This window comes from Thunnus thynnus, chromosome 18, assembly GCF_963924715.1.
Source record: "Thunnus thynnus chromosome 18, fThuThy2.1, whole genome shotgun sequence".
Lineage (NCBI taxonomy): Eukaryota > Metazoa > Chordata > Actinopteri > Scombriformes > Scombridae > Thunnus > Thunnus thynnus.
This window is the reverse complement of record NC_089534.1, coordinates 21,285,120-21,309,523: the sequence shown is the minus strand read 5'-3', so window position 1 is coordinate 21,309,523 and position 24,404 is coordinate 21,285,120. Positions and strand designations below refer to the sequence as shown.

Sequence of the window (24,404 nt, the reverse complement as noted above, 5' to 3'; positions counted from 1 at the left end):
AAATCTAACCAAATGGGAGTCCGTGGTCTAATTTGTGTCAGTTTAGGGGTACTTAACATGAAAAAGTTTGAAGATCACTGCCCCAAATTATGTTACAATTATTTATTAGCTATTAGACAGGTCACCAAAGACAAAATGGGAAAAGTTTATTTCCATCAGGCTGAAGTGGTCAAATGTACCTCAGAAAATCTAAATGACGATCAACAAATAAATGATATTTAGCACAGGTGTTAAACATTAAACTCACAAAAAGGTGTCTTTATTCGTAGTGTTGTTTTATGTTAATAATTATCTGCCAGTTAATACAGACATATATAATAAACAGGACAATGAACTAACACATGGTCACACTGTGCTGCACTGTGCTTAGTGACCACATATTATTTTGAAAAGCCGTGATCGGATGTTAGGTTTCCCCCCTCTCTTGTCTACTTTGACACCGGCCATCCAGACCAGCAGATCCCCACAGAGCAGCCTTGGCTGCCGTATTCTCAGATCGCAGCTCTGTTTCCGCCGCAGCCTTTCCTCTCAGTTTTCTGGAGCAACACATCCCAGGCTGCTGCGGCGTCAGACCAGCCTCCGCAGCGCCCCGTCGGTCGGATGCCGCTGGAAGCCGGTGTATCACGCCAAGGTGGGTGATATTAACTCCACTGCATGGCGGAAAAATGTAGGAGACACGGAGGCAGTTTCCCCCGCTACATCTCGGCCTGTTGACTGCGTCGCTGCCGAGAGCACAGTGACCAAATAGCGGTCACGGTAGGCAGAGATTTCTGGTCCCGTTATATGAACGCCGTTACTCGGATGTTTTTTTTTCTCTGCTTTAGAGGGATGAACCGTTGGTAGTTGCGTACGTTACTTCCCTATAAACTACCCCGCGTCATCCTTTGTTGCTTATTCGGGTTGAGAAAGGCAAGTGGGGTATGTTCAAAACAATTTACAGTGTATCTGCGTAACGGCCAGAGGGTAGTTCAGTCTGAAACCTCTTTTTAACACCGCGGCATTATGTGGACTGGGAAGCGTGAGTCAACCGTTATTAAAGTGGTTTCATTTGGTGGATTTTGCAGCCTTATTGTGAGCTAAAGGCATCAGAAGTGCTAAAAGCGTGTAGCCTGTGAGCTAGCTGTCTTGTCTGCGTTTGTTTGCTCTGTTTGTCGCGGGCATGTTTGAGTTCTCACCGTTAAATGAGAGTGAAACTCATTTGACCTCCACGTGAAAATAAAGACACATGACATAGGAAGGGAGAGGGGTGGGTGTTGTTTGACAAGTGTGTGCATCCTTCAGTGTCTTTCCTTCATTGTGTTTTATGTGTGGCGAGCAGACAAAGCAGCCGCCTGTGTTAACAGCCTCACTGCACTGCTGCTTGCTAGTTATCAGGAATTGCATTGTAATAATCGCCAGAGCCAGGCGTGCGTTTGTTTTCAGTATCTCTGGAGGTGTGGTTAATGTGTAATAAGGCCTCTGATATGTGATTATGAAATAAAACGGCTCGGCTCAGTCCATGCGTCATCTTCATCTTCATCACATTAGGACAGTCATGAGGGAGCCTGCAGGGTGATTTCTGTTTCCCATCCTTTCCACACATACACACACACACACACACACACATACTTGACAAGGAAGATGATAAGATGGCAGCACTCACATGCACAGGCAGTGTATGTGTGTGTGTGTGTATGTGTTCAGTGTAGCTCAAGCTGATCGAGTCCGGTGTCAGTGCTGGTGAGACTAGAGGTTCAATTCCCAGCAGGAGCACCCATGAGAACACCTTCATAGTGATGTAAAAGTGCCACCAAAAAGCTTGTGAGAAATGTGCAGCTCACACAGCCAACTCTGTGTATACAGATGGCTGTAATATTGTCATGATCTCAGAAGTGACGCTGAGATCAAAGCATGTAGAGGAACAGTATAGTATAGTAAGACAGAGTCAATGGAAAATGAATGTCTTATTGCGTTCTCATGAAATCAATTGATGTGGATGAGGTATGGCTTTTTAGCTGAACTGTATCACATCACTTGATGTCTGGAGTTAATATTACAAGACATATTTCAGCTCCACACCACGTGCTGTGATTTTTCTTTCTTTGACAGCGTATTGTCTGACAATAAATGATTAGTTCATAGTGTTGTATAGTGCCACAATTATGCCAGAGTTTCGATCCATTTGCAGCCAGTATCCATTGTGTTCTCATTTGAATTGTAGTTGCTGACAAGGGAGAAACTCAACACCTATGGACAACTAATGCATCATTAATGTTATCTAATAAAGTCAGCCTTGGTAACTGGAAGTAGATTGATTGAGTTAGTTGCCCTAATCCATTCATGAATAAGTAAACAGCCATATATATTGCAGTGACAGCAGTCTATGGCAGGGGAAGTCTGTCTTGGATTCCAGTGGTGGGTGACTGTGCTGCTTCAGATAGACGCCTGTCTGAATTTGAACAGTTTTAAACTGTCAGGGGCCAATTATTTTACATAAAGCAAAGTGACTCATGCTTTGGCAACCATTTGCTTTGATCTGGGCTTTGCCATTTTTGGAATTAATAGGCATAGCCATGGGTGGACCCATTTATATCGGCCAAGTGCAAATAATTACATTAGAGCAGTTCATCCCAGGCTGCGTAAATTTTGATGAAGCACTTAAATCAAATAGTAGTGATAACACTCAAACTAACCCTCAAACTAACCCTTGAAATTTACTTTAATTTGAGGGGTTTTTTTCGGAAAATACCTCCCACCTTGTTTTGTTTCTGCTTGTTGGGTTGATGACATTGGACAAATGTTGTATCTGTTACCATGTAGCGAGTGCAACACATGATACTGCATCTATAATACAGGAGAATGTGGTTTCTAGAGAGGTAGATTTTCTCTCTTCTCCCTTCCCCTTCCTTTCCCTCCCTCTTTCTCTGCCCTTTGTGCTTCCACCCTCCATGCCTCATGCCACTGTCTGTCTTCATTTTTGACTAATGAGTTCATTAAACATATTAGTGTTGCTCTGCCAAAGAGGTTAGATGCGGTGCGGTGAGCAAAAATGGGCGGTGACTCATTTCATAGTTTTATCTGTATTTAACAGTGTGCACATTTGTCACGTGGCAAGAACCATTTCTGTGTTTGGTTTAGTGCAGCAAGTCACTGCCATGTAGGGCTGGGTATCAATACTGATCTCCCGAATCGATTGGATTGTGTTTCACAAGGTCCTGATTTGATTTCTGATTCCATTCAATATAAATTCAGTTAGGGATATAAGTAACAATACCAATTTTGCTTGGATGTGAAAGAGATTCTCAGAGAACTAATGCTGTAAATTGTACAGGGAACCATCTAACCTGGTGCATTATTAAAACTATGAATGTTTATATTGAGAATTGACCTCAAAGCAGTTACATTAATGTCATTTTTCTTCAACACAACCAACACACTACAGCAGTCAACACAATATCGTGCAAGTCTACAGCCTATACAGTCAACGAGTATTAACACAATATTTCACCTCCGTTTTGCACATCTTACACGTAGCTTTGCTTTTGTCCAGCTCTTCTCTGTCTTCATAATTTTTAAATCCAAAATGCGACCAGGCTTGGCGGCGCTTTCAGTGGAGCAGCTCCTGACATGTCTTTTGATTAAAACCGAGGTTCGACGAGATCTCACGTGGTCAGATCTCGTTGTGTGTGAGATCTGGACACGAGATCTTGTCGAACAAAGAACCAAAGACTGGTCATGCCAAGACTAACAGGGTTAAAGCTTCATGCATCCACAGGAAAAGGCATATTAGAAGATTGATCTTGGGATTTCATGAATGGCTATCAGATCATTCAAATAAAGATCGATTTGAATAGGAAAATTGATTTTTGTAAGACCCAGCCTTACTGCCAACTGGAGTTTTATTTAAAACAGCAGTTGGATTTGTTTTTCATTTCAATTCTCTCTGCAATACCAGCCTGTCACCTGCACAGCAAGCGCCTCTGTTTGCATGAAAAGCCATTCTAATTTCAAGCATCACAGTGTTTTGGCTCAGTGTACAGTGTGTGTATAATGCTTGATATTGGCTTCAGTGTGCTGTGTATACATCCCCTTTTTGCACCCCTGTTGTCCCAGATATATCTTTTTTTTTTTTTTTTTCTCCTGAAAACGTCAGACGCATGAGAAGAGAAGGCTGAATGGAGCTACGGAGGAAACAAACAACACATTTTGAAGACATGTTCCCAGTTTGGGGGCCTTATGCTACAAACACAAAGAACATTGAAGTGAAGAGGCTATGCAGGACACAATGATTCTTGTAGCCAGTTGCAGTAACAAGACTACCAGAAGAAGAATGATCATCTGGTAGCATTGTTTTGTTGGTATTGTTAATCTCTGTGCAGGGTTTCTGTATCCCAATTCCACACAATGTATTGTAAATAGAGCAGAAGATGTTGAAAAGACGCTTTAGCTTTTGTTGTTCCTGCTTTGAGGTAGTGAAAGACTGAAATTATTATATATGGATACACACACACACACACAAGTCTTATCATTTAAGGCTTGGTCTGTCAAGACAAAAAAGATAAAGAATTACTGTGTCATGCATGTGGTTCAGTGAAATATCTTTCTATGACCAGTGTTGATATCTGGCTGGTATTTTTTATGTGAGGCTGGTGTTTGGTGTCTGATTTCTGTCCAGGGCTCAAATTTAAGCAAGACTTTGTTACATTAACCTCTAGTCTCTAATCTAATCTTTTAAGATGAATTTAAATAAAAAGGTTTATAATTTATCATCTAAACATTTGTATGATGTTTTCTTTATGTTGAGGGTTACTTTGAATGATTTTAACCAATGATAAGGTAGAAAAACAAAGATTTTAAATTCGGGACGGCTTAGATTGCATTTCGGGACGGTTCTGTGAGGATGCTGTGGAAAAAGTTAGTTAAAAGCCCTGTTTCTGTCTCCTCTATTCTCTAGGCTTTTGAAGACCCCAGTAAATAGATGAGAAAATCATCATCAGCCTCTTACTGTGGTAATGTGTTGGGGATTTTTGTGATGTCTCAAGCATTAGGGTAGGGATTGCAGAGCTAATCAACTGCATGCCTTGTGCAGCAACATACCTGTAGTCTCTAGTTTCTTGTAAGGTTGCAGAATGCAGCCTTTCCAAAGGGCAAAATCTGTGGAAAAAAAGGCCTCTCTGCCATCACTCTTCTTCTGCTCTCATCCTCCCGGAGGGCCATTATTATCTGTATTGTAAGACAGAGTGTCTGTCTAGTGATCGAGCCAATCACAGGGCTAGTGTGGGGCAGGTTTCCATGGAGAAAAGCGGGCTGGTCTGTGAGGCTGCTGAAGCTCAGCTTGAGCAGGCTAGCCTGATCCAGGCTGATAGCATTCTCCGGCAGCAGAAAAAGAAAAGCCCCCAGTAGGCCTGCCCTGCTGTCTGCCTGTCTAAATGTCTCGCTGCTTGTCTACCTGTCTTACTCAGCTGAATTTCTAAAGACAGGATGGAAGGAGGGGAGTTCTGAATAGGAATTCAGTCAGACAGGCACAATAGGAGTTTGGCCCAATAGCCATGTGGCATCAGATTGGATTTGTGTAGGGACTGGATCTAGATCACAGAGCGCCTTAGCCACAACAGTCTTGGGTGGGTTTGAAGGATGCTTGAATGTGTGTTGGGTTGAGAGGTAGCTTTAAGGGTACCCTGTCCTTGTTACTGTTGTGACCTGTCAGAGATCCTGACCTGGACTTCCCATCAAAGAGTGTGCAACCCCAGCTCTGTTTGGCCCTCCTGCCTGCAGTGTACTTTCATCACGGAGGATGTGTGTTTGTTTGTGTGTGCTTACTTTTGCTATATCTCAAGGAGTTATAGCTGCTGCAGCCTGAGCTGAGAAGTGGGTCTTACGACATTTCTTCTCAGCTTGTTGGAGCTGTCCAGAAATAGGCATGTACCCATCTACATGCAGCACTTAAATTCTCTCCTTCCCCTTTTTTTTCCTCCTTTACAGTTTGAAGCACTTAACTGTCCCTTGTTGCCTCCTGTGCCTTTGCATTTATTTGTGTCTATGTATATGCATACATATCACTGAGTGTGGGTGTGTTGGTTTATGTTTGTGTTTATTCTAGTTTTTCACTCTCATTATGAATGCTTTGCATTAGGACAAGAAGAATGCAGTGAAGTTTGTGGCGCCTTCTCTGCATGAGGAACTGAATTCACATGGGTATGACACACTGAGAATTTTTAGCTCATCAGAAGTTGCCGAGGGACCTACACTGTGGGACATTAACAGCCCCCATACCTCTCCCTTCCAAGCAACCACCCACCTACCTACAGAATCCCCTGATGCTCAGTGCCCATGGCCCATCAAACAGCCTCGTCAGCCCCTCTGAGTCCACATCTCAGACCAGGACCAGAGCAGGTGTGGAAGCACTGGAGGGATTCAGAGATGCAGCTAAAAAAAAACCTCAGCTGCCTGATAAGATACTGCACTGTCTAGGTCTTGTGCATCTCACAGCATCTAACTTAAAACAGAATGTAAACCTATTTCGGTCTCTAAAGGGCTCTTTTTTAGCATGGGAGCCTCCTGAAAGCACAAATCCACACTAGTGGCATCCATGCATGGATGGGACAGAGATTTGGAGTGCAGAAGAGGCAGATGGATATGGAGGGGAAATTAGGAGAGAAGAGAGAGGTAGTAATTGGGACAGCTGCACAGCTTGAGGCACTAGCAGTCAGATCACCCACCTCTAGGGCCCTATGGAATGGACGCTTAAATCGTAAAAAAAACAGAATTCAGAAAGATTAAAACCGAAAACAAGGAATTTGGGAAAAAATAAAGTTGAATCTGGAAAAAATTAAAACAGATTTCATAGGGCCTTACACTTCACTCTCACCCCTTTACCCCTATTCTCCCCACCCCACCCCCACCCCAAAAAAATAAAAGGGCAGCCAGAGAGCCAGATGCTGGCCATTAGGATCACAGTGACAATAGCCCAAATTCAGTCTTTGGCCAGAATACTGAATGCACAAGCCCACAAAGATGCACACATAGAAACAGAAAACAACAAGACTATGAGCTCATGTGACAGAATGGGTGCATTTCCCACACTTGGGTAGCAAGGGTTGTGTGACAGGCCCGCCTCTGCATGGGGGTTTGTGGATATTATACTGTTCAACAGGAAGCCCAAATTCCCAGCAGCCACTCCACCTCTCCTCACATACACAAGGACTATTGAATGGCCTCCTTTTACCCAGCGGTATCTGATCCAGTACTGGCCAGTGTTGGGTGGCCTGTGTGTGACCTCCACACAGGTCCAGAGAGGGTGCAGCCCTAGGCCCCAGGAAAGTGGGACCTGGACCACGATGAAAGGCCTACTTTATCTTTCTCGCAGGCGGAGGTCTATTTATGTCACTGGTGCCAGTCCGGCAACCTGGAGGGTTTGTTTGAATGGTGGGGAGAGTGTTTGTGGATTTTTTGCTCTTGCACCATTGAACCCCAAGGGGAAAATTCATCTGTGTGACCTCCATTGAGAGGTCAGAATGTAGGGTCAGCTACACTGTTGCCTTCATGGCCGGAAGGGATTCAGTATTTCTCTTAGCACTAAGCCCCACTGATGTCTTTGCCAAGTTCACAGGAGGTGAGGTGGTTAATGTGCGTGTGTCCATCTCCATATCTATCAAAGAGTTCATTGTCAGTGTGTGTGGCATGTGCAGTGTGTTACTGATGGTTAGCGTTGTAGGGCGGCGGGTGAGAGGATTGTGAGGGATCATAGAGGATTGGCCTGATTGGATTTCCGTGGCAGGAGTCCTGTCACCTGGTCCAGCATGGTGCTGTGGAAGACAGTAGGGCAGCAATCAGACAGCAGCCACACTGAGAATATAGAGCAAAGTCTACATTCATACACAGCAGCAGGAAGCAAGAACTTCCAAAAAAAAAGTCCCTTGGCAACTTTTGCCAAGTCTTTGACTGGGTTCTCTGTAGGGAAAATTCCCCATGTGGAAAAATCTACCTTTTAAAACATTAAGAATAGTTTGTGGCAATTTCAACTTATATTTCTGGAACCATGTAATTGCTTGATGGTGTATTTTTCCCACACTCCCTCTTTTGAGAAGCCCAGATTTAAATTTCAGATTTCAGTAACACACCCACTCAGAATCAAACAAAGATTTTATTTTGAACACTCTGAATAATGATCTACAATTATACGAGTAGATATCCATTGTTAACCAAGCTGTGCTGCTTATTTCTCCGGTCAGTAGCCTTGAAAGACCAGAATGCATGAATCAATTTAATGCAGAACTTTCTTGATTAAAGCTCTGGTATGTTTACTATCTCTTTCTTTCTATGTATACGTCTATAACCCACAGCTGAATAAAACAGCTTGTTCCATTGAGCTCGTCAGGCCTTTCTCTTGAGGTTGTTGAAAAGCACTCTGGGAAATATAGGAAATCACTAACAAGTCGAATTAGACTAGGAAGGCTGAAGCTAAGTGGGTACAACAAAACAGAAATTACAACTATCACAGAATAACTACTTGAATGCATTGTTCATCACATATTGATGATTTTCAACAGTGTGAGATTATCAGCAGGTGGATTTCTCTCACAACTCTCCTTGAGGGCTGTGGTGGATTTACTCGAGGACATCAGTAAAAACCAGGGCAGTATTTTATAAAGAATGACTAAAATCTTAACCTGGTGTGTGTGAAATTTGTAATAGAATGTCTCTTGAAATTAATTTGTTCACAATCATGAGCAGGCATGACTTAATGTATGTATTCCTGAACCTAATAATTTCGGTTTTGTGTTACAAATTCACCAGAATTTGAAATACCACCATCAGCTTTGTTTTGGATTCACTTGGTCCAACAGTATGTAGGTGGACAGATATGATGTTTTTTAATATTTGTTCCCTGAGTATACACAACCTAGAGCCAGACGTATCATTGTACAAACTGGAGGATCACGGAGGTGTTAAGGAGCGGATTACACCATGATCCTCGCAATGAGTTGACATTAATTCATACCTGTGCAATTTGCTCAAGACCAAACTGACTACCACAGAGTTAGGTCTGCAAAATGTGGACAAAACATCACATCAGCATTATTTTTGACATGTATTGCAGTTACAATGCATTTGAAAAATCAATTTAAGGTTTTATTAACTTAATAGATGTAACTTGAAGCATTTCCAGGAGCTTCCCCTTTGGGCTATTGTTGGAATATCTCCCATCAGACCTTTCCGTGATGTCCAATCTCTTGTTGCTTAATGGTATTTCTGGGCATTAAGGAGTTGTGTTTGCCAGAAAAGTCTCTTTCCCGATATTTTAGTTATTGATTGAGTCATAAAATGTGTAATGCTCATATTGCATAAAAATGTTGCCTTCTTTGATACTGCAATATCAATACAAATTTTTAGCACTTGCACAGTGCAGACGGCAGGCGTTTGTAGGTTTTAGAGGCAGTTCATACGTGCATGCTTGTCAAAATCAACGTGTTATTCTCAAGACAACACAGATCTCATTGGCTACCATGGGTATTTCCATCACAAAGGAGCAAATTGATTGACAGATTTTTTTCAGTTCCTCATAACTTCTAAAATAAATAATTGCAGAAGTGTAAACCACCGTGCATTCTTGTGTACACAGTTACAGTTCTATAATGTTGAGGTTAAAAATTAAGCCGTACATTTGCCAGACAGCTGTGTGTAGGTTTGACTCATCTTTGTGGCTTCTGCTGTCTTTCCTGTCATGCCTTGGAGAACAATTGCTTCACAAATAATGTATAAGAAACAGACTTCTACCCAAATATCTGCTGTTGAGTGCAATGTGGAGGTTTGCGGTACCACAGTGTACTACCCTCCCCATTACAGTGGTACAACTTAAACCTTGTTTCTACAAGACATTATCTCTCTCAGCTTAGAGCTTGTGCATGATTCAGTGGAGGGTTAAGTGTTCGCCGGTGTCTCTGAGTCATCAGTCATACAAAGTGTAACTATAGCTTAGCTGTTTGCATATGTGGAGGAGTGTGATTTAACCAGCATGGGCCAATTTCAGGGGCAGAAGGGTAGTGTGCTTGCATTACTTCTGTTGTCCCTTTCTTTTTCTTTTTTTTTCAGTGGAGGTCATGGGGTTAAAATACTTTGCCCGTAACATCTAGCTATGTTAGTTTGGCGGGGCGAAGTTGTAAACCTTGTTGAACCTCTTGTTCAAACCCAACCCCTACGCTAAGCTTCCTGTCAAACCGAACCCCCCCCTTTTCTTTACCATATCAGGAACTTTTCTGTTAAACATCCTGCTACCTCTGCAAGCTTACTGACGCCTCTCAGTCCTCCTTCAACATTTGTGAGAGTGGCAGCAGTGGCATTCACCTATGGCAAAGCCCTTGGCAAACCAGCATGAGACCATTTGCATCTGACATACCTGTCATGTACTGTAGCCTCAGGGGTGTTGCATCACATTTTTGTCACCTCCTCCCCTTCCTCTTGTTTCATGTTGTCGCAGTACCACCCTCCAACACCCAACCGCTCCTCATTGTTAGTGCCATCAATGCATACGGGACTTTAAAGGGCCTGCTTGGCAAACCCATTTCTCAGTTTAAGCTGTGGTCTGAGAGAGCAATAACAACATGCCAGTCAGACATAAGAGCCCCTGATAGGACTCAATGAGATGACACAGCAGTCCAAGGCCTATTATGCCGTTGGAGCTGTGGGACAGATGGAGAGAGGAAAAAGAGGGAGAGAACAAGAGCCACTGACTGACCATATACCGAAAAATGATGAAACATCCCTCGTGAAAACAGCAGGAAAACGCACCGGAGGACTGGATAGACAGGATGGAGGTAGTCTGTACCAACGAGATGTATTCTGTCTGTCTATGTCGGTGGCCCAGAGCTAGTTTTGACGAGGATCGAGGAGACACCCGTGTGATGTCAGCCACACTACCAGGTTTTCAAATATGTATCTGTAAAATAGCTGCGTGACAAGCCGCTCCAGAAACAGAAAACAGCCTCCCCTAGCCTGGTTTTTACTTTTCTTTGATCTTGTGACAACAGCAAAGAATTGAAGTTGGCACCTCAACTCAGTGAGGAGCTTTAAACACCCGGCGAGGGCTTTGCCTCCTCACTTTGATTTGTGGAGTAAATGAAGGATTATTATAGATGAATCCAGTGTTATGGTTGTCCTCCAACTCTTGATGTTTAAACAAAAACTAGAACAGTGCAACCACCTGAACTGCTAGTCTGTCGCATTTGAAGATGAATGAAGCAAGCCGCAACCCTGTATGGCATACTCATTCCACATGCACAACACAGAGAACATGTTACTGAGAGTCATAATGATACTCTATAGGTATTGCAGAATAACATACCCTGTCTTCATTTGAGAGCTATTACATGTTCGCCATTGAAGTACTCGTACCAGTGCGTGGGGAGGCCTTTACAGCACAGAGAGGGTCAAGCCCAGCCAAGGTCAAGCTGTGAGGGTCAAGCTTCATGTGTAAGCTTACCCTTCTATTTGAAAGTTGACCCATCCACTCGGTTTGAAATAACAAAACGCCTTCCGCACTTTCTCCCTTTTTTCCCGTTCATAGCGGCATCATCCGCCTCACTCGGTCTTTGCTCTCCTCTGGCAATTGGCGCCCTAATTGAGGCACTCTAGAGCCATGTTTATCACCGTGGCAACGTTGCCCTGCAGATAATCATTGTCTTGTGGATTAGCATAACAACAGAGGAGAGGCTTTGCTTTAATTCCACTAACACTGGACCAAGCTCCTTTGTGTCGGCTCGCCTGCCGGGCTTGTCTTAACTGGGATTAGAGGCGTGGGCTACTTGCGCCCATCAGGCCCCCACATTGTGGTCATGCCCCTGCCTTCTTACTTGACTGAACCCTGTTCGTGTCCTTAGATGTTTCTTACAAAAAAAAAAAAAAAAAATCACCACAGCATTGTGTTATGAATCTTACCTGAATGTTAAACTTTAGCACTCTGTTGGACTTAACTTGTATGAGTAGTTCACCATTAACTATTCACAAGTGGCCTTCTGAAGTTAACAAGACCATCATTTTACAGCTGACAAAAGACAAAAAACATCTGCCAAGTTTCTGTAAGAATTTTGTACAGTATGTTTTGTACCAAATACTATTACTGCTGGTTTAAAAGTCTTTGTCCCAGAGAACACACATGCATCAGCCCTTTATACCTGTTCCAAATGGTCAGACTTGAAGGTGGGGCAAACGGTCTGCTGTACATAGATGGCTGAGATGCAGTGAATCATACAAATGGGGATAAAAGTGCACACATTCGGACATTCTCCTCAGAGGCGTTCATGGTTCTGCACTTGATTGTTCGCATACATGTAGTTGTTTGAAGAATCAAAAAGAGAATCTTGAAAGAGAACTACTTTTTGACCCCTGCACACCTTGCCAATTACTGTGTGAAGTGGGTGGGAATGTCAGATTGTAAATTTAAAAATATGCACACAAAAAAAAATCACCAGACACATTGAAAGTCTGACCATCCGACAAGCACTTCATTTGATGCAAACTGACACCTTAATCCCTAAGGGAAGTAACAAATTATCAGCCACTCAACTGGAACCTGAAAAATTCTCAAGATTATTCATTAAATTCGTGAACATATAGCATCTTTTAACACCACTGAAGTGGAATAACAGCTTGGCTGATTTGTGAGAGGCAAGTCACAGTTGGTAGCAAGTGGGTTCGGTTTTGGCGGCAGGCGCTGGGAGAGGAGGCAAGCGTGTAGCAGGAGCGTGCCATGCTGTCCTGTCCTGATCTGTCAGAGCAGCGCACTAGGGTCTCCCACGGGAGACCGGGTGTAACGACCAAGACGGGGGAGTGAAGGGGAGAGGAAAGGCGTAGGGTGGGGGGGGGGTGGGGGGGAGCGGGGGCAGCTGCTGACCCCGTAAGCACACTAGATTAAGAGGAATAATAAAAAGGGGTCTTGGCAGTGCTTCACTAATATGCGTGGTAATTTAAAGACGCTCCAAAAAGAAATGTCAGTGATGTGTGGGTGGGCATATTTAATGTGTATGTGTATGTGTGTGTGTGTGTGTGTTTTGAGAGAGAAAGATACACACATCAACAATCTCCATGGAGGATTCCTGTGGTAAAGCATTCTCGGCTTCTCAAGCATGCAAAAGGAATTTCAGGCCCTCTCAAAAAGATGACCACACCATTGCAAGGGAGCTCCTTTGAAAGATTAACAGAGTCTATATGCTCTTGACACACACACACACATACACTTTTTTTTATTCCATAGCTGATTTATTTTGTGGTATTGTATGGTGGTTTCACACTTTTTCTTGTGGATGACATTATCTAAGTAGGTTTTCCTTTGCCAAGCTTTTTTTTTTTTTCCAGGCTATTTTGCTCAGTTTAATGCTACCAATCCACCAGCCAGCAGTGTTTAATTTACTCTTAACTTGCAATGTCAGTACTTGGCAAGAAGAAGTAGCAACATAGCATAGCCAGTAGCTGCGGATAACATTTCTCTTATTTCATGAGAGGGGCTCTTGTGGACTCTTATGATCTTTCTGTGACCTGCGCTTGAATCCCATTTTTTTTTTTTTTGCAGACATAACAATTCAATAGAATCCGAGTAAGTAGCAACACTGTAGGCGACTTGTTTTCTTCTCCCGGTTCGGGGCTGTTTACAAGTGGGCAAGTGGTGGGGTAGGGCGAGTGGTGTGAGGCAGGCTGCTGGAGCAGGTGACATCTGTGACCCAGCACAACAGTGGTGGATGCCGGACACATGCTCCTTCTGCAAAGGCTACTGGCACCCTTTCTGCCTCATTGGGCTCATGCCCACACACGCACACCCTGAAACACACACACACACACATGCACACACACACACACGTTTGAAATACTTCATCTAAATGGAGCCACAGTACATAAGGTTATTGTTAAACGATAGTGATTCAACATACCTTGAGGATATAAAGACTACAAAAATCATTCTCCCTCTACACAGTGTTTTTAGTCTATCACAGTGACTGGAGGGAGGTTTTCTTTTCTTTCTTTTTGGTTCATTTTAGATGGTTGACCTACACTCTACAAGCCTCTAACAGCTACTTTGTGAGCATGACAGACTGCCAAACATCAGGATCATCCGCTTAGAGAAAGTGACCTCCTGATATATACGGCTAAATGCTGATACTGGGTCAGTTGTATTATTTCACTCAAAAATCTAATGGAAAACCCATCTCAGGAGCGATGGCTGCTCTTTGCTCCTCACTGATATAACAGCACACACACACATACATACAGTACATGCTGTACACACACACACACACACACACACATGTGCATGTACATAACTAAATTGGAACTTTCTCCAGCTTCATAAAAAGACAATCAGATGATTGATCTTGCTTGCTGAGTTATTAACCCATTATATTTACAAAGCCATTAGTTGCCTGATAATTGGACTGTTAATTAAAACAAAAGGCCTAAGTTTCCCCCTATTGAGTCTCAAACTTCCCTCTACTGAACTAAAGAGCATTATAAAGAGCAGAATATTAACACTACAGCCGTTTCCATTCCCCAGGATTTAGTGATATACTGTAGGCTACATAAATATCCAAAAGGTTTTTTTTTTGTTGAGAGTATTACAATCATACAATAAGGATAAAAAGGATTGAAGGATATTATTGTTTGATTTTGTTTTAATGCAGCTCTACATGATTTACAATACAGTTTTACATCAGCTCTCGCCCTCTATATATATTGCGTATCCCTTCTCCTCCCCTCCCCTCGGAGGGAGTGCCTTTCTCCTCCTGGTTTCTCATTGCATTCTGATAAAGGAGACTCTCCCTCTGATGTCTCTTATCTCCTCTCATCTCCTGCAGTAAAGGCTGTCTCTGTTTGTTTTATGCTTCCTGCCAGTTTTTCCTTTTCCCCTTCGTTTCCCCATCATCACCACCACCACTACCACCACCACCACCACCACCCTTTTTTTCCCCTCTTAGGTGACGCCCAGCGCCTTGTCCCAGTATTGTGTGCAATGGATCAAAATTGTCAGAATAACTTAATGGTCTGCTGACCTGCCTCCTCCTGACCCCAGCTGTTTATCAAATTCTATCATATTCTGTAGCTATATACCTCCCCTCCACACCCTCCCATTCTATGAGAGGTATAGATTTGTTGCTCCATATCTCTGGCAGTGCAGTACTCTGCTTGCTTACTGCCGTTGACAGAGTGTGTGTCCAGTGCAGGTTACGCTTGGCTGCATCAGGGTAATGCTGCTGGCTAGCACAGATCCGGCAAACAAACAACATATATTACATCGGAGGCAAGGAGACCGGTTGTATAGCCGAGGGGGCCTCACCGTGTATGTTTGTATGCATACTTGTATGTTTTTGTACATGATTGTGTTAGTGTGAACATTGACCTACTATATAGGCCACACAGCAAGAAGCAGCGGACCCAGACTGTGTCAGACCCGCTCTAACCAGGCTTAAGGCGAAGGTGTAATAACAGCAAAGTTGCCTGAAATAGAAACAGTCAAACACAATACAGCGTACAAATTCGTGTACACTTGCTTCAGCTTTGCATTGTTTGTGTATGTACACACCATGCAAGTAGTGTTGTCAGGAAGTATAAAAATGCAGTTGTGAAACACAGAAAGTAAAGAGGAAATAACAAGCTGATTTATTGATAAGTTTGTCAACAGAGAATAAAAGGCAACAGTATAGATAGCCGTTTAACCGTTTCAGGCACTTTTCAAACACGCCAAAACTTCCTTAGTACAAAATGTGATAGTATACTTTTCTCTGTCTTATATGAGTAACTTCTATCTGACTTTTAGATTGTTTTGACTGACAAACTTTTTGAAAACATAACCTTAGGCTTGGTGGAATGGTGATGGGCATTTTTTTATTATTTCATTTTGAAGATTAATTGATTGATTGAGAAAATAATTAGCAGCTACATTGATATTGAAAACTGCAACCTGAGCTTTGAGGCCAAAACTGATGTCGATATTTGAGTTTAAAAAAACCTGATAACAACATTTCTGACGGATAGTATCGCAAATATTATTCACCTCAAACCCAGTCGGACATTTCTCTATACTGCAGTTTCTCGTTGCTTATCGGCTGACACGCCGATACTGATGTATCTGCAATAAACTAATTGCAATAAACCTCAGGAAAAATAGCAGCTCCGGTGGAAAAAAAAAAAGCAATACACGAGGTGGAGGGCACGCCTGTATGAGGAGTTGGGGTTCGGCTATAAAATCTAAGATATCATTTTAACGAGCTAAGCAAATAATGGCTGAAAACGATTAATTTAGAAACTGCTGACTACAGGATGTTTGCATAGAAATGGGAAAAGCACTGAACCTGGGAAGGAAATGAGAATGGCTCTCTGCAAAGCAACGATTTTTATATTCAATAGAGGCGCATCAATACATAACACGCAAACAATCTGAATATTTCATTAAGAGGATCAAGCATTTAAATGAAAGTGCGAATCAAACAGATTAATTCATAGAAGGTAACGTAAACCTCACTTTGTGTATTCTGATTTTTTATAATTCTCTACATTGACTGTATAGGATCTTCACACCATAATTTTTTCATCATAGTGGAATAAAGTGAGTGGGGGGAGAAAAAGGACATATCAGGGAAAAAAATCAGTTCTGGTTTCTGAAGCAGAAAAATGAATTTGCTAATGAACAGTGTGAGTATTAAGGTTTCTTTATCAGCAGCAGTACTGATGTTGGAGATACTGTCGGATGAACCCCTGACATTTCAGTCCGGTTGCACTCTGGCGTGCAGCAGGGACCCGCTTACAAAGGATTTGACCGGTCTAGCTAGGCTGCCTGTCCACTCTGCGGAGGCTAATGCCAGTGGGTTTTGTTTTCCTCCACTAACCTTAAATGCCTCCTTCTGTCCGCTAGAAACTGCTGAAATAAATTTTTACAATTGGTTTCAGTACCAGTGAACTCTGTTATTTGGTCTGTTGGTGAAGTCAGAGAAGGACGATTTATCTACTTATCTATTTCCTCTCATACAACAATCTATGTCTGTGAACTTGAAAAATAAGTTGAGAAATGCTTTTTTTTTTATTTTTACATCTTTGAATTTTCTGTTTCCTGCCACACTTTAACATCATACTCTAATCATATTTGTCATTTTTCAAGGGCCGCCTGTGACATTTGAACATAAATGGTTCAGGTCACATGATTAATATCAGATAAACAAGGTAATAGAGACGCTTGTGTCAATATGATCTGACATAATATCTCATCTTCTCTCCATCTGTTACTGTCACTTCCTGTTTTTTCTTCTTCCTGTCCTTCTTTCTCACTCCATTTCATTTCTTTTCACTAACAGACATGTAGAACCGTATTAAATGACCATACAAACACACCCCCCTCTTGATATCTGTAATATTCCATGTACTTACTTCCTCTCTGTCTGCCTCACACACACACACACACACATATACAGACATTGGCCTGAGCTCAGGTGTGTGTATGAGGTGGCAGTCTGCTCTCTCTGTTAGGTCCTCATCTCCCACCAGCCTTCCAGATGGCCTCAGTGTCACCACCACACCTTTCGCCAACACGACACTCTCTACATCCTTCAAACCACCCGCCCACACACACCCCCTACTCCCTCTTACAAAGTACGCAATTACAAATTAAGTGAAAGATGTCTTGAATGAAACCGTCATTAGCATTAATCTCGCGATGCAGCTTTGAAAATAAATTTTTAATGTATTTTTAGGGGGCATTTTATGCCATTATTAGACAGATGACAGTAGAGAGAAATGAGGAGAGATGTGGTTTGACGTGCAATAAAGGTCCCAGGCAAGAATGTAACAGTGGATGTTGTGGTTTGTGGTTGGCGGCTCAACCCTCAGGCCACCGGTGCGTCCTCAAAATACATTTTGTACATGAAAATTATACCATAGAGAAAGAAATCTATTATTTATGGTGAACAGTTTGATGAATGAGAAGTGTTTTTGAACTTGAATCAGCATAGAAGATGCCTGTAGGCGATTGTCTTTCTACATGACACATAGTCTTGTAGCCTGACTTATAGGCAGAAGTTAATGAACAGACCACAGTGTCTTCCTTTCACCTTCTGACAGTTTAATGGACATTTGTGTTCTTACTAGCAAATCATAAGAAACTACAGAAAACTCATATGAGGCAACTTAATATATTATACAAATTTGCAAACACTGTGATGGTTGACTCAAAAGATTTCAACCATACACAATATTTGCCATTTCATCTCATGCCTTTGTGCCTTTTTAGAATTTATATTTTCATTTTTTTTAAAATATGCTCGGCAGCAGGGCAAGCAAGAATGGGTTTTAACAAAACATAAGGTTGTCTGTGCTTTCAGCAAAACTTCTTTTTGACACGAATCCAAAACCCCGCATTCAAAAAACCATCTTAAGTAGACCATAAAAAAGGAAGTATCACAAGCAGTTTCTGTGTGCAGGAGGATTTCTTCCTGGGAGGGACCTACCAGGAACTTATTTGTTTTATAAGAACAAATGGGAAAAAGCTTTCACAAACAGCCTATAGATTGAATTGCGTCGGATCAAGTCAGCGGCAGAAAATAGAAAAACAGACTTTTTTTTTCATTTTTTTTATTTTTGAAAACACAGATCATTAAATTATTCAGTGAAAGTTTGCAGAGGATGTGCGCTCTTGTTCTGCAATGCCCTGCTTCACATTCATACAGCAAACTCAAATTCACTGGGGGGAATTTCTTGCAGGAGAACCACACGTTTGTTTTCTTCTTCTTCTTCTTCTTCTTCTTCTAACGTGCAGATAGCGTGGAGCAGATGGATCAGAATGGCTTGCAGTGTATATGCAGGTGTCGAAGGAGGAGGGCGGGGAAAAGGGTTATTTATCCTCAGCCGGGCCCACTTCTGGTCACGCTATCGTCTCTTTGACTTGTCGCTGATTTTTCATTTTTCATCTTTGATTCAGTCCACTTGTCCGTCCTCTGATCCCGTCCCCGTCATCACGCCTTTCAGTCATTATTGCTGCGAGGTTCAGCTATTCAAAAGCTGTATTCCCATTCACTCTACGCTCAGCAGCATCCCCTTTTCATTAACATGCTTCATTCAGTCTTGTGCTGTTCTCTATTAATACATTGCTCCTTCCACGCCCCTGGTGAATTCCTTCTGTACTGTATATATAAACTCCTCATTTGTTGTCCCTATCATGATCATCTCTCCCGCTGCCCTCTCCTCCTCTTCTTTTTTGATTCCCCTCCCTCTCAATCTTTCTTTTCCGTCACCATGTGCTCTGTGTATCCTTTCTCCCCCCACCCCCACCCTCTACCCCCCCTCCCGCCTCCTCCTCTCCTTGCATTTCTGTCTCTTCCCGCCTGCCTCCATCCTTACTGCAGGGTTGAGTCATCCCCGTTTCTGCTTGCCTTGACACGTTTGGCCCCTGTGCGCGTCTGTCCAGGCCTCATCACGCAGCGATGGCGCTAACCGGGCTGACATCTCGCCGCAACGCTAAGGGCCTCTGATGTCCATGACGCTAGCACTGACCTGTCCCTCAATCCTCAAAGCACTGACATCATCAAAGTGGGACACATTTCTGCCCCGGGGGCTATTAATTGCCAAATATGGTATGAGCCACATTTTCACATCCATGCCATTTCCAGATTAGAGGAGGAAGGAGAAATAAGAGTTTCATATCTGTGTCTCTTTTTTTCTTGTCTTGTGTTATCAAAGAAATATTCTAGCTTGCTGCACATTTTTAGGCTTTTTCATGTAGTTCATACCCTGCCCGTCTCCTCACTTGGCATTCTCTCGCTGTTGTCGGTGAGAGGGACCAGATCAGCACTATTTTCTTCAGAGCTTTCCCTCACAAGGGAGCCACCGCTTCCCCGCGCAACCCCCGCTTCAAATTACACACCTCAGATCACACGCGTGCATATGCTCATGTGCTCACATACACTACGAACAGCAGAACCGCCATCCTTGATGCAAAAGTGTGCACAAATGAAAGCCACAGCATCCTCCTTGGTGGAAAATTGAGTCATGGTCCTTCTGCTTCGCGTAAACTGACAGACAAGCCAAGCGAAAAATGGAATCAAAATGTCCCTATATTGGCGGGGGGGCAGTGGGGGGGGGTGAGGGGGGGGGTGAGGGGGGGGGCATGAGCAGTGTGGCACTGTGCGATTCTATATCAAGCACATGCAAATCAAGTCATACCAACCCCAGGCTCATTAAATAAAACATGGGAGTAAGGACAAAAGCCTGCTTCTACTGTAACCTTGCATATTCATAATGAGCACTCTTGCCTAATGTGGAGTGGAGGGATGTTACGCAGGTTGACATTATGTGGCTGGGTGCTTCCTGGTTGTGTGTGCTGTTGTTCTGCAGACTCCGTGCAAGGCAAGGTGACTCTGTTTTCTGACTTTTTTCACTCTCAAAGGCAACCCTGTGTGTTCTGTGAGATGATTTGGGTGTGTCGACATAAGCGAAGCAACGATAAGAAGTTTCACCATCCAGAATGTGCATTTCTGCCTTTTTAGTAGCTTTTTTTTTTCTGTTGGGACTCCAGCATAGAATTTTTGGTCACACCTCTAAGCTTTCCGAGTTGTGAAACTAAATTTATTTACAGTAACTATTTGCTCAACTTCTCCTTGCAAGATGCATGAAGAGAAACAGTTTAAACTCAACCCACACTTTTAGTTTAAAGAAAAACTTTATGCTATTTAGTCAGAACACTTGCACATAATTGCAGTGAAGAAACGACATTTTTGGAATTTCAACTATCATTTTAAATGCACTTATAGTAGAGGTCAGTATATACAGTATAGGGGCATAGAGAACACAATACTACACTCAATAGTTTGGTGTACTCAAGAAATAAAAACTGCAAACTTAATTTTAGTTGCAATCTGAAGGGATTTCCCCGGTGCCTCTAGACGGGAATCATTTAATACTTTTCAGGAAATTGTTTGAAAAAGTCCTGCTCACATCCTCGTCGTCCCAAAAAAGCCAATTGTTCAGCTGTCACACGCAGAGGATAGACAAAGTGTATGACCTTAAAAAACTGAATAGAAATCTGTGTCACCCTTTGGAACTGACTGGATTATTCTCAATAAAGGTCATATATTCCACTCATACCGATCCTGTGTATTGTGTCATGCATCCCTAGATTTTGTGAATTTAGGTTATATTAAATTAAATCATGAAGTATGCAGTGTACGGCCACTTTTAGTCTGCCGTTGTAATTTTGAAAACGTCTGCCCCGCCGTGTTGAGACGTATGATTCCCTCAAGTTTTCTCAAAATCTCACAGACTTATCCGAGATTTAGGCTCAATACACTTCGGTCCTGACTTTTACTCGAACACTACAAGGGTAGTTGTAAGTTGCAATACTTGAGGGAGGTAGGCTGAGAGGCCAGTGAGAGGTCAGGATTAGATGCCTCCACTGATCTCAGCGAACCCCAGCCGGCAGTAGAGCACCGCAGGGAGAGAAAAGTAAAAGAGAGCCCATTTAGATCAGGCCACACTGATCCGTCGGCCGGAGTGATGGGTGAGAGATCTGCAAAAGAGGACTGTGACTGTGACAGGCAGTGTTCATTAATGCTCCAGCCTCTGCTGTAGAGTCCAATCAAGGGGCTCCACACACAAGCACCCTCAAACGCTAAAGCTCTCTCTCTCACACACACACGCGCACACATACATACACACGGCTATCCAAGCAATGAGACAGGCGGGCTAAGCGTGGGCACTGATGGCTTCACTGCCTCAATTGATGGGTGCTTAGAGGGGAGTGAAAAAGGAGAGCTGGAGATGCGGGGCCAGCGAGACCAAGTGTGAGAGAGAGAGAGGGAGATGGAGCGGCGGGTCTCTGCTGTGTCGATGACTCTCTGATAGCCCCAGCTTAGCACCACTTCTGCTCAACATGCAAAGCTATTACATTAACCCACATGCTGCCCAGCTGTTTCCATTAAACGCTCCAATCCTGAAAATCTCTTTAGCTGTCACCAGATACACTACAACCCTAATAAAGCTTCCACACTTCCAGGTGCCGAATTATAGTGGCAAAAAACTGTGTTACATTTTACAGATATTAGGCGGTTTTAGCCGGCGCTTGTATTCAGAGTGAGTCACAGCGCGGGCAATGATAGAATTAGTTTATAGTTGTAAATTGCCAACATTAGGGGGAACCAATATTGCATTAATATCAGTCTCTACAAGGAACTGGCATAGCAGCGTTTGCGACAGAATGTGATTGTGAATCTACAGCCGCCGCCGTGTGACAGACTTGGCAAGGTACGGAGCAGTGTCTGTCACAGTACTGTGTCTGTTTGTACTGTCATTCAAATGTTTACCTCCCAAATACCCATCTGAAATGTAATCAGCAGTGTGTGCATTGATTGTAAGCCTGTTTGGTGGTGTGATTGACTCAAACGCTGGACAAACAGGCAGAGTGCCTGCGAGCATTTTCCTTAGATAAAAAAAAAAAAAAAAAAAAAAGGACAAATGCTGACTGGAGGCGTGTCGCCCCTGATCTGTCCTTGACCCATCTGGTAGGGAAGACAGTGAGAAAATGAGACTGTGTAAAGCAGAGAAATGAGCGCATGGGGTGATCTGTGAGCAGCTTGATAACATATGATGCAAATATGAGAAACAGCATAAAGCCTTAAAGGACAATTCCAGTTTAAGTGTAGTTTTTGGTCATTTCTACATTCCTGTATTTTTTTACATCATGTTATTTTCTTGTTTTTTTGTGTTATTTAATGAAATACTTGCTGCTTCCTTTAGGTTAAAATGTTTTTCACTGTCAGTAAGTATGTTTACATTCTGTATTATATTGTAATTCCACTGTGGGTGGCTATTTTAATTTAATTATGTGAAATGAAACACTGCTTTATAGACTGTAGTTGGCAAAGTTGGCAACTTTGCTGTTGGCTTATACAAGATCAGATATAAAAGATTTGTTTTTAAAAGTGAGAAGCGGAAGAGGGGGGAAGGCAGATACTTCCTCCCGTCTTCTCTCGATACTCAAATATTCTCAGATTTGCACATTAATATGAAACCGAAATTGAAGTGTTTTTCAAGGTGAGCATGTTTATTGCCTGATGCAGTTTTACAAAAGCCTCTAGTGTTGTTTTCTTCAACATTTGGAATTAAACGGTGATGTAGAGATCCGGTAAAGCTGATTTGAAGTCATGATGCGTGCTTCATCCCAAACATAATTTTAAACGGACAGAAAATGTAAAATATGAGCCATCCCTCAAATTATGATGTTCCCTGAAGAGCACTTAGCTGTTTCAGACATAGTTCCTATACCAGCCAAATTGCTGCCTTCCCGCTATTTAATAAAAGAGAGAAAACATTTTCTGTTATCTAACTGGTGACACTGACATCATCATCATCCCGCTTGTTTGTTTGAGACTGTCATGCACATTCTTTTAAGGGGTCCGAGTCCTCTTGATTTCCATGGATCATGCCTTCGTCTGAGGAGTCTGTGTGGGATCACATGAGACAGTCTGAAACAGCGACAGGACCAATCAGTCTCATTAGATGAGCTGATAGATGTCTGTCTACTGCATATGTGTGTGTGTGTGTGTGTGTGTGTGAGTAGTTTGGAGCGGCTGCTGGACATGTCACGAGCAACACGGCTGTTTGATTCAGAGCCGCCGTCAGAGTGTGCGTCCCTCTGAGCAGTTGGGGAATGAAAACAGATCAGGTTTTGCTCCACCAGGAGTGCAGAGTAGAGCCGGGTAATGAATTCCAGGAGGCTGAGCATGCTAACAAGTTCATTATTCCAGCTTGGTTTAGGAGTAATTACCATTTTGCATCCAAAGCCATTCAAGACTGGGTTGCTCTTGTCAAATTAAGCCAAGTGTGAATTCAGATAAATATTTGCATAAGCGCGCATGCACAAGGTGAGCCTCGGTGACAGCCAGAGATCGGTGTGGCCATGTTGGATTTTTTTTTTTTTTTGGCTTATATCCACATATATGCAGGAGCTGAGGAGTGGTAGACATGTCTCTGATAGGCTGATAGCCTCCAGGTCCACATACTGATGGTGAGAACATCATCGAGAGCCTGACATGAACTTGTGACACCCTTCCTTTCACGCTAGTCTGCTCTCTAGCCCCCAAAACCTGCTCTCTCGTAGGCTTTTATTCTGTGTCATTTTCATATTTTTGCACGAGATGGAATATGGCATGATCCTAATAAGCAGTCACGCATAGAGCTTACATCAGATAGGCTAAGCAGACTCATTTAGGTCTCAGAAGAACATCATTAATTATAAAAAAAAAGAACAGGCCCCTCTAGTTGTCTGTGTTTGGTACACTTATTCCCCGAACTTCCCTGAGTGTGCAGTCACTACAGCGAATGTGCAAATGTATCCAGTGCAAGCGTCGGAAACTCTCATATGTATCATTAAATGCTTTTACACAGGTTGTCCAATCAATTTC

General features: G+C 42.8%; 1 protein-coding gene across 2 annotated transcripts in view; it reads left to right on the top strand.

Moving 5' to 3' along the window:
• The first annotated feature begins 432 nt into the window (after nt 1–432).
• fut8b (fucosyltransferase 8b (alpha (1,6) fucosyltransferase)) overlaps nt 433–24,404 on the top strand; it is an 88,411-nt gene continuing 64,439 nt past the window's right edge. The window contains exons 1-2 of one of the 2 annotated variants that reach the window (XM_067572083.1): nt 433–631; nt 19,353–19,580. The gene's annotated coding sequence lies outside the window, so the exon portion shown is untranslated. The remainder of the gene's footprint in view (nt 632–19,352; nt 19,581–24,404) is intronic. The other variant, XM_067572082.1, reaches the window with a different exon arrangement.